At 34.8% G+C, this 7956-nt stretch overlaps 1 long non-coding RNA gene across 6 annotated transcripts in view; it reads left to right on the top strand.

Moving 5' to 3' along the window:
• Window positions 1–7956, top strand: part of LOC149130196 (uncharacterized) — a 117485-nt gene that overhangs the window by 97461 nt on the left and 12068 nt on the right. For 3 of the 6 annotated variants that reach the window (XR_016239207.1, XR_016239209.1, XR_016239206.1), the window contains exon 3: window positions 6110–6209. This is a non-coding gene — a long non-coding RNA (uncharacterized LOC149130196). Of the gene's footprint in view, window positions 1–4928; window positions 5176–5218; window positions 5316–6109; window positions 6210–7956 lie in introns of those variants that run through there. The other 3 variants (XR_016239203.1, XR_016239202.1, XR_016239208.1) reach the window with 3 other exon arrangements.

Below are 7956 nucleotides of genomic sequence, written 5' to 3'. Positions count from 1 at the left end.
TGTGTGTGTGTGTGTGTGTGTGTGTGTGTGTGTGTGTGTGTGTGTATGTATATTTTTTATCTCTTACTTGTTCCAGTCATTGGACTGAGGCCATGCTGGGGGACCGCTTTGAATTTTTAGTCGACCCTTGTACTTATTTTTCAAGTCTGGTATTTATTCTATCGGTCTGTTTTGCCTAACTACTAGGTTACAAGGACGCAAACACACCAACATCAGTTGTCAAGCGATGGTGGGGGGGACAAACACACACACACACACACACACACATATATATATATATATATATATATACGACGGGCTTCTTTTAGTTTACGTCTACAAATCCACTCAGGGCTTTGGTCGGACCGAGGCTATAGCAGAAGACACCTGCCCAAGATGCCATGCAATGGGACTGAACCCGGAACCATGTGGTTGATAAGCAAGCTACTTACCACACAGCCACTCCTGTATATATATTTTATATGTGCGCGTGTGTGTATTCCATACATATATACACGTGTGTATGCATATAGATATGTGTACAGTGGGACCAAATCGTGTATGTCTGCATGTATATACCTGCATATGTACGCAAACCACATACACACACACATATGTATGTACGTGTGTGTGCCTCAATGTGTGTGTGTATATATATATATATATATATATATATATATACATTAAGCATACCGCAGTATATACGTCCGTTCCCCCATCAAAGGGAAGACCCCCTGGCCATTGTTTAATTATGAAACAAACGACGAGGGTCCAGCTGGGATAATGTTGACCCACCTGTAATATCAAGTACAACAGGGGTTTAAACACACAGTCACTGCCTATCCACATGGATGTGTGTGTGTGTGTGTGTCTGTGTGTGTGTGCACAGCAGACAACGATCCAGACATTGGTATGCAAAAACAGCCCCCCAAACACACACACAGAACCGTCTAGTTTTGCCTTGTATGTATGTATAATATATATATATATATATATATATATATATATATATATATATATATATATATATATATATAATAAATGAGTATATGCATATATACGTACATGTATGTACATACCTACATCTACCTGTATATATAGATGCATGCATATATTTATTTATTATTTGTATTACATGGAGCACCGCCTTTTAGTCGAGCATATTGACTCCAGGACTTATTCTTTGTAAGCCTAGTACTTATTCTATCGGCTCTCTTTTTGCCGAACCGTTGGTTTACGGTGACGCAGACACACCAGCATCGGTTGTCAAGCGATGGTGGGGGGGGACAAACACAGACACACAAACACACATACATACATACATATATATACATATACATATATACGACAGGCTTCTTTCAGTTTCCGTCTACCAAATCCACTCGCAAGGCTTTGCTCGGCCCGAGGCTATAGTAGAAAACACTTGCCCAAGGTGCCACGCAGTGGGAATGAACCCGGAACCATGTGGTTGGTAAGCAAGCTATTTACCACACAGCCAGTCCTGCGCCTATGTATGTATAATATATATATATATATATATATATATATATATATATATATATATATATATATATATATATATATATATATGGATATATATGTATATATATATATATATATATATATATATATATATATATATATATATATATATATATATATATATATATATATATATATATATATATATATATGCTTTTTTATTCTCCTTTATACGGTTCAGTCATTTGACTGCCGCCATGCTGGAGCACCGCCATTAGCCGAATAAATCCACCCACCCCCAGGACTTATTCATTGTAAGCATAATATTTTTTGTATATTCGTTATTTGCTTGCTGTTATTCTGTGTGTAAAGGTCAGTTGTGTTTTGCAGGGTTGCTTTAGGACTAGGTATAAAAACATAAGCCCTTTGGGGCTAGAAATATTGCGGAAAAACGTGAAATTCTTCGTGCAGGCATGTGTCTTATGCGAAATCTTCTGATGAGGTCGAGTGACGCTGACGACCTGGAGTCGCCTCTGATATATTATATATACATATATATTTTTTTAAATAACGTTGACCACTAACGTGGACAATTAATGTGCTAGAAATAGATCACATCTTGTGTCTATTAAGACCTAAATTGCTCTCAGCATGAAATATAGCAGTATACCAAAACGTAAGCGGGCACGACATTTAAAATCACCTAAAAAAAACACTATTAAACGGGTACCGGTTTCGGATTTAACAAATCTTACCGATTGTCCATTCCTCTTCAGCCTGATTTGTAATGTAACCGCAATCATCAGAATCGTATATACATATATATATATACGCATACATCTTTTATTTGTTTAGCAAACTATCTATCTCTCTATTTATCTATCCGTCTGTCTATCTCTTTCTCTATTTATCTATCTGTCTATTTATCTGTCTGTCTCTGTCTCTCTCTCTTTATCTGTCTGCCTGTCTGTCTTTCAGTCTGTTTTTATGTATGTATGTAAGTTGTAATAATAAAATCAAACCAAATATTGATATTTTAAATCATTTAATACGTACGTCTTAGGTTTACGAAATATATAATACGCAATAAAACATTTCCAAATATAAACCAGTTGACAGAAATAATTCAATATATATATATAGTCAGAACAGTAGAAGTCGGCTGCAAAGTTAGTAAGATTTGAAAATATCTCTGTGTGGTTTAATTTCATTATTACAACTCATAAGACGCGATGCGAGCGGAAAAGTAACAAGGATGTGAAGGTATCAGTGCATTTCTTCTGTATTATGACACCAGGTAGCCAATAACTGCCGAGGAGCTTCACACAGCATTATGCAACTTTCTATTTTTACCCGAATATAACTCTGTGTGTGTGTGTGTGTGTGTGTGTGTGTGTGTGTGTGTGTGTGTGTGTGTGTGTGTGATATAAGAATGAGATTCAAAGAATCAGATAGAGCCCGCCGTAAGCACACCAAACCCGGACCCGGCTATCAGGTGACAAATTTATATATATATATATATATAGAGAGAGAGAGAGAGAGAGAGAGAGAGGGAGAGAGAGAGAGAGAGAGAGAGAGAGAGAGAGAGAGAGAGAGAGCTTACCATTTATTTCTTGTTCACTGAGTCGACGAAAGACTATCTGTAGTCCCTGTATTTTATATTGGGATCTATTTTAAAACGGTGGCCACATTTTTCATTAATGTTTTACGTAGTGTTTTTGGTACGGAAAGACTTTCAAACTTCGTATACTTATCTATTTTGTGTTATAGAACAGAAAAATATTTTTTTATTCGAATTTATTTCATGTAAAAAATTGTCTTATTTCGATAATTTCAACCAATCACTGACAAGTATTCAGTTGTTTATATTTACTCCTTTGGCTGATTAAGCGATGTAAAGCGTATTTAATCTCCATACCTTCGTTTTATTTGCTTTTTTCATTTTAAATTTGCTTTAACCCTAACCCTAACCCTAACCTTAACCCTAGGATTAGGGTTAGGGTTTGAGTTAGGGTTAGGGTTAATTGTTTCAGAATCGTTTGTTTATGTAGTCGGCACTTAATGTATATCGGCTGAATGGACGTCAGTGATTGGTTGAAATTACAGAAATACGACAACTTTAACATGGAATAACTTATGGATTTCTTTTTTTTTTTAAGAAGACTAAGAGAAAAAGATGTTTTATATGACACATTCTACCAGTGTTCCAAGTTTCAAAGTGTTTCGTTAATGAAAAATGTGGCCCCCGTTTTAAAAAAGATCCTTATATTGTTCTGAAATTCTTCTTCCTGCTAGCTTCAAAGCTACTTATACTGTTATGCGGAGTGACTGCTTCAAAAGGTGTCGAAACCACAATGACATCAGAGTGACATCGGCCGACGAAGCAATTTGCGAATTCGCATACGCTTTTTCCATCCCTTTTTCTGCGGAAACATTTCCCGATACACCCGAGCGCCCACATACAAACCTACTCACACACGCACTAGCACAAGTTTCTTGTTTCACACGCCGCCCATCTATGGAACAAGGTCGACATTTTTATACAACTTCGAGATATTTCCTAGAAATACTAACCAAATCACAACTTGCTCTCTCTCTAAAAAGTGGGAGTTAAATTAAATGTCTGAATAAAAAACAGGATGGCCACACAACCAGACCAACTTTGATCATAGTTTTGCTGGATAAGGACTGACCTGGGGTTAAACAACAACAACAACAAGGAAGGACACATTAGATAATGTAGTCCTTGATGCATTATGCCGAAATGAATGACAGGATGGTCACAAATGGAACATTTTTAATCAAGTTCTGTTGGATCAGAACTGATCTGGCGCTAAAGAACAGGACACATTAGATTATGTAGTCCTAGATACACTATGTCTGAATAAAAGACAGGATGGTCACAGCTTGAACATCTTTGATCATAGGTCTGCTGGATCAACTTGCCTAGGGTTAAACAACAACATATTCTAGCATGTTTTCTCTCTGAATACAAAAAGTACTTTTAAAGTCGACAAAAATGTCTTATTTTATTTGGAAAAAACATAATTTTGCAGGTGTTTTTTTATATATATATATAAAATATTATATATATATATATAAAAATATAATATAGCATAACTATATATATATATATATATATATATATATATATATATATATATATATATATATATATATATATATATATATATATATATAAGTATGTTTGTATATAATATGTGTATGTACCTACAATATTAGTGTATGCATATGCATATATATATGTATATATATATATATATATATATATATATATATATATATATATATATATATATACAAACATGTCTATTAATATACATGTATAGACACATATATTAAATATATGTACTAAATACGTGCATTTGTGTGTATATATATATACATACATACATAGATAGGGAGAGAGAGAGAGGTACCTATACAAATACATAAACAGATGTACACACGAGTGTGAGAGACAATATCCGTGTATATCTATTTATATATGTAGATAGATACATACACACGCACACTCACACACACATCAATATAACTGAAAAAAAACTGCAAAGCTGTGTAAAACCAAAAAGCTGACACAGTCTTTTCAATCAATGGCGATATAATCCTTCCATGTTGGCAGACGACAGCTAGTTTTATGTCTAATCAAACATATTTTTTTCAACCATTTTTTTTTTTTTTTCACCAATACACGTTAGTTGGTGTTTCCTTGTCTTATTGTTGTTGTTGTTTCTGTTACTGTTCGGTCGCTTGTTGTTGTTGTTGGTGGTGGTGGGGGCCCTCCGCTTCCGCGGGGACCATGTCGCAATGGCGGCTGTCGCTTGTGTGTGTGTGTATGTAGCACGCCTTTCATATCGTTATCTTCTATGTTGGACTTTGTTTTGTTTTATTATTTTTTTTACTTGTTTCATTGACTAGATTGCGGCCATGCTGGAGCACCGCCCTTAATCGAAAAAACTTATTTTTTGTAAACCTAGTAATTGTTCTATCGGTCTCCTTTGTCGAATCGCTAAGTTACGACACAGGTGCAGGGATGGCTGTGTGGTAAGAAGTTTGCTTCCCAACCACATGGTTCTGGGTTCAGTCCCCCTGCGTGACAATTTCCACCAGTATCTTCTATAGCCTTGGGACAACCAGAGCTATGTAAGTGGATTTGGTTGACGGAAACTCAAAGAAGCCTGTCATATATATATATATATACGACAGAGTTTTTTGGGGGTTTTTTTTCAGTTTTCTTCTACCAAATCCACTTACAAGGCTTTGGTCGGCCCGAGGCTACAGTGGAAGACACTTGACCAAGGTATCATACAGTGGGACAAATTCCGGGCAAGGTTGATTCTTCCTTTCATGCTTTTAGGGTGGGGTGGGGTGGGGGTTGTCAATAAACTATTATTAGCCAAAATCCAAAAATCTTGACTTCAAAAGACTATTGGTGATTTCAGGCTTATTTCTAGCACAATTTATGAACTTTGTAACATTTTCGTTATTTCGTTAGTGTAAACATTGGCACAAACCCCCACCAAAATTAAAGACTTCTCTCAATAAAACTAAAATCTCAAATGTGATTAGAGAGAAAGACAGGTGGGGATGTGACTTTATTATTATATCTGTTTGTTTATTTTTGCAGGCCCTGGATGATAACAAGACCCTCAGCGACTGTGGCTACACCAGTAGCTCTGCTCGAGCTCAAGCGCCGGCCACAATTGGCCTCGCTTTTAAAGCTGCAGGTAAGCAATTTCTGTATTTATTTTATTTAATACAAAATGTATATATATATGTATGTATGTGTGTGTATATATAACAGAAGGTTGCAATGTTTCACTAAAAAGGAGAATTATAATTGCTGCTAAATGTGACTAGAATGTTAGGAAACACCTACATTGCTAGAAATAAGAGCTAAAATGCTCTCTAGTGCTGTAGTTAAGGCACATGAATGAAAACATATTCACTAACAGGAACCATAATTGTCTGAAAAGTGCTGATTAAGAATTCGCTATTCTGACCTCATTTTTGGCAAGTTTCGTTGCTTCATATTCCACTGGCCAAAATAAGTTTAAGACCAAGGATGACAGTTCTATTCCTTCATTAATTTATTTTTAACAAAACTATAAAATTATTTTACTTTTTGCAGTTTATGTAGAATTTTTTTCTCTTTCCAATGATATAGGTGTTATATATCTATCTACTGTTTGAATACAAAATGAATTTAAGGCTGTACCAACATCATTTAGTTTAAATTGAAAATTTATGGTACAAATGATCAACAAACAACAATTTATTATTAATATCTAGTTTCATAGCCATTACTTTCAATTATGGCCTTACAACAATGGAACATGGAGTTTGACAAATGAGCTGCCATATTCCTTCAATAAAATTATATAATTGGCACGAGATTATTGGGGTGTTTTTTTTTTTTTTGTATGAACTCTTCTAGAAACATAATTCCATAAATTTTCTATCAGATTCAAATTCTCTACAAAGGCCACTCAATAACCACCATATTATTGCAAAACTTTCCTAGCCTTATGAATGGGGCCCTGCTGCAAAATAGATCCCGGTGGCATCTGATTTTCATTTCCTAATTGCAGATAGCCTGCACTGTTCAGTCTGCTATCAACTTTAACAATTGGACCAACGCCTAAGCTGCTGAACACGGCCCATACCATTACCCACCCTTCTGTACTGCTGTTTTTCTCTGTTCTTGGCTTCCATGCTTGAACACAAGCCATTTTGCTGCATTCTAATTGTTTGCTAATGTTCACGGAGGACTACGACGCTTTCTCATAGCGAATTAGTGTATAAACAATGTTCAATTATTAAACAAAACAGTGCAGTACGACCAGCCATACGACCACACATTTGGTTTATAGATTTGCACTATCTTAAACTTATTTCTAATCATTTGAATTAATTGCACATTAAAATTATTGATAATTGTAGATAGATATATAACACCTATATCATTGGAAAGAGAAAGAAATTCTAACAATTTTGTTAGAAATATATTAATGAAGGAATAGAACTGTCATCATCAGTCTTAAACTTAGTTTGGCCAGCGTATATATACAGTGGTGGGGAATAAATATTCGTACATGTCAAAATTCTTTATTTATTTAATTTCTAATGAACATAAATGGGATATACCAATACTATATTTGCATACACCTACATAAACTAAGAATATGCACGAGAAACTAATAAATTATAGTCACTTATGAATTTATATACAAATATAAATATTTAGGGGTGAAAAAAGTATTCCTACAGAACATAAATAACTGATAATTCTGATTTAATACTTCGTAACATAACCATTATTCAGTTCCACTTTAACCAATCTCTTCTTGTAGTTCTTAATCGATGACTCGCATGTTTCTTTAGGAATTTTTTCCCATTCTTCTTGACAAATTTTCTCCAAATTTGGAATGCACGTTGGGGCTCTTGAATGAATTTTAAGTTTCAAATAACGCC

This window comes from Octopus bimaculoides, chromosome 30 (genome assembly GCF_046866305.1).
Source record: "Octopus bimaculoides isolate indiv1 chromosome 30, ASM4686630v1, whole genome shotgun sequence".
Lineage (NCBI taxonomy): Eukaryota > Metazoa > Mollusca > Cephalopoda > Octopoda > Octopodidae > Octopus > Octopus bimaculoides.
The sequence above is the reverse complement of the archived record's forward strand: the minus strand, read 5'-3'. Positions and strand labels throughout refer to the sequence as shown.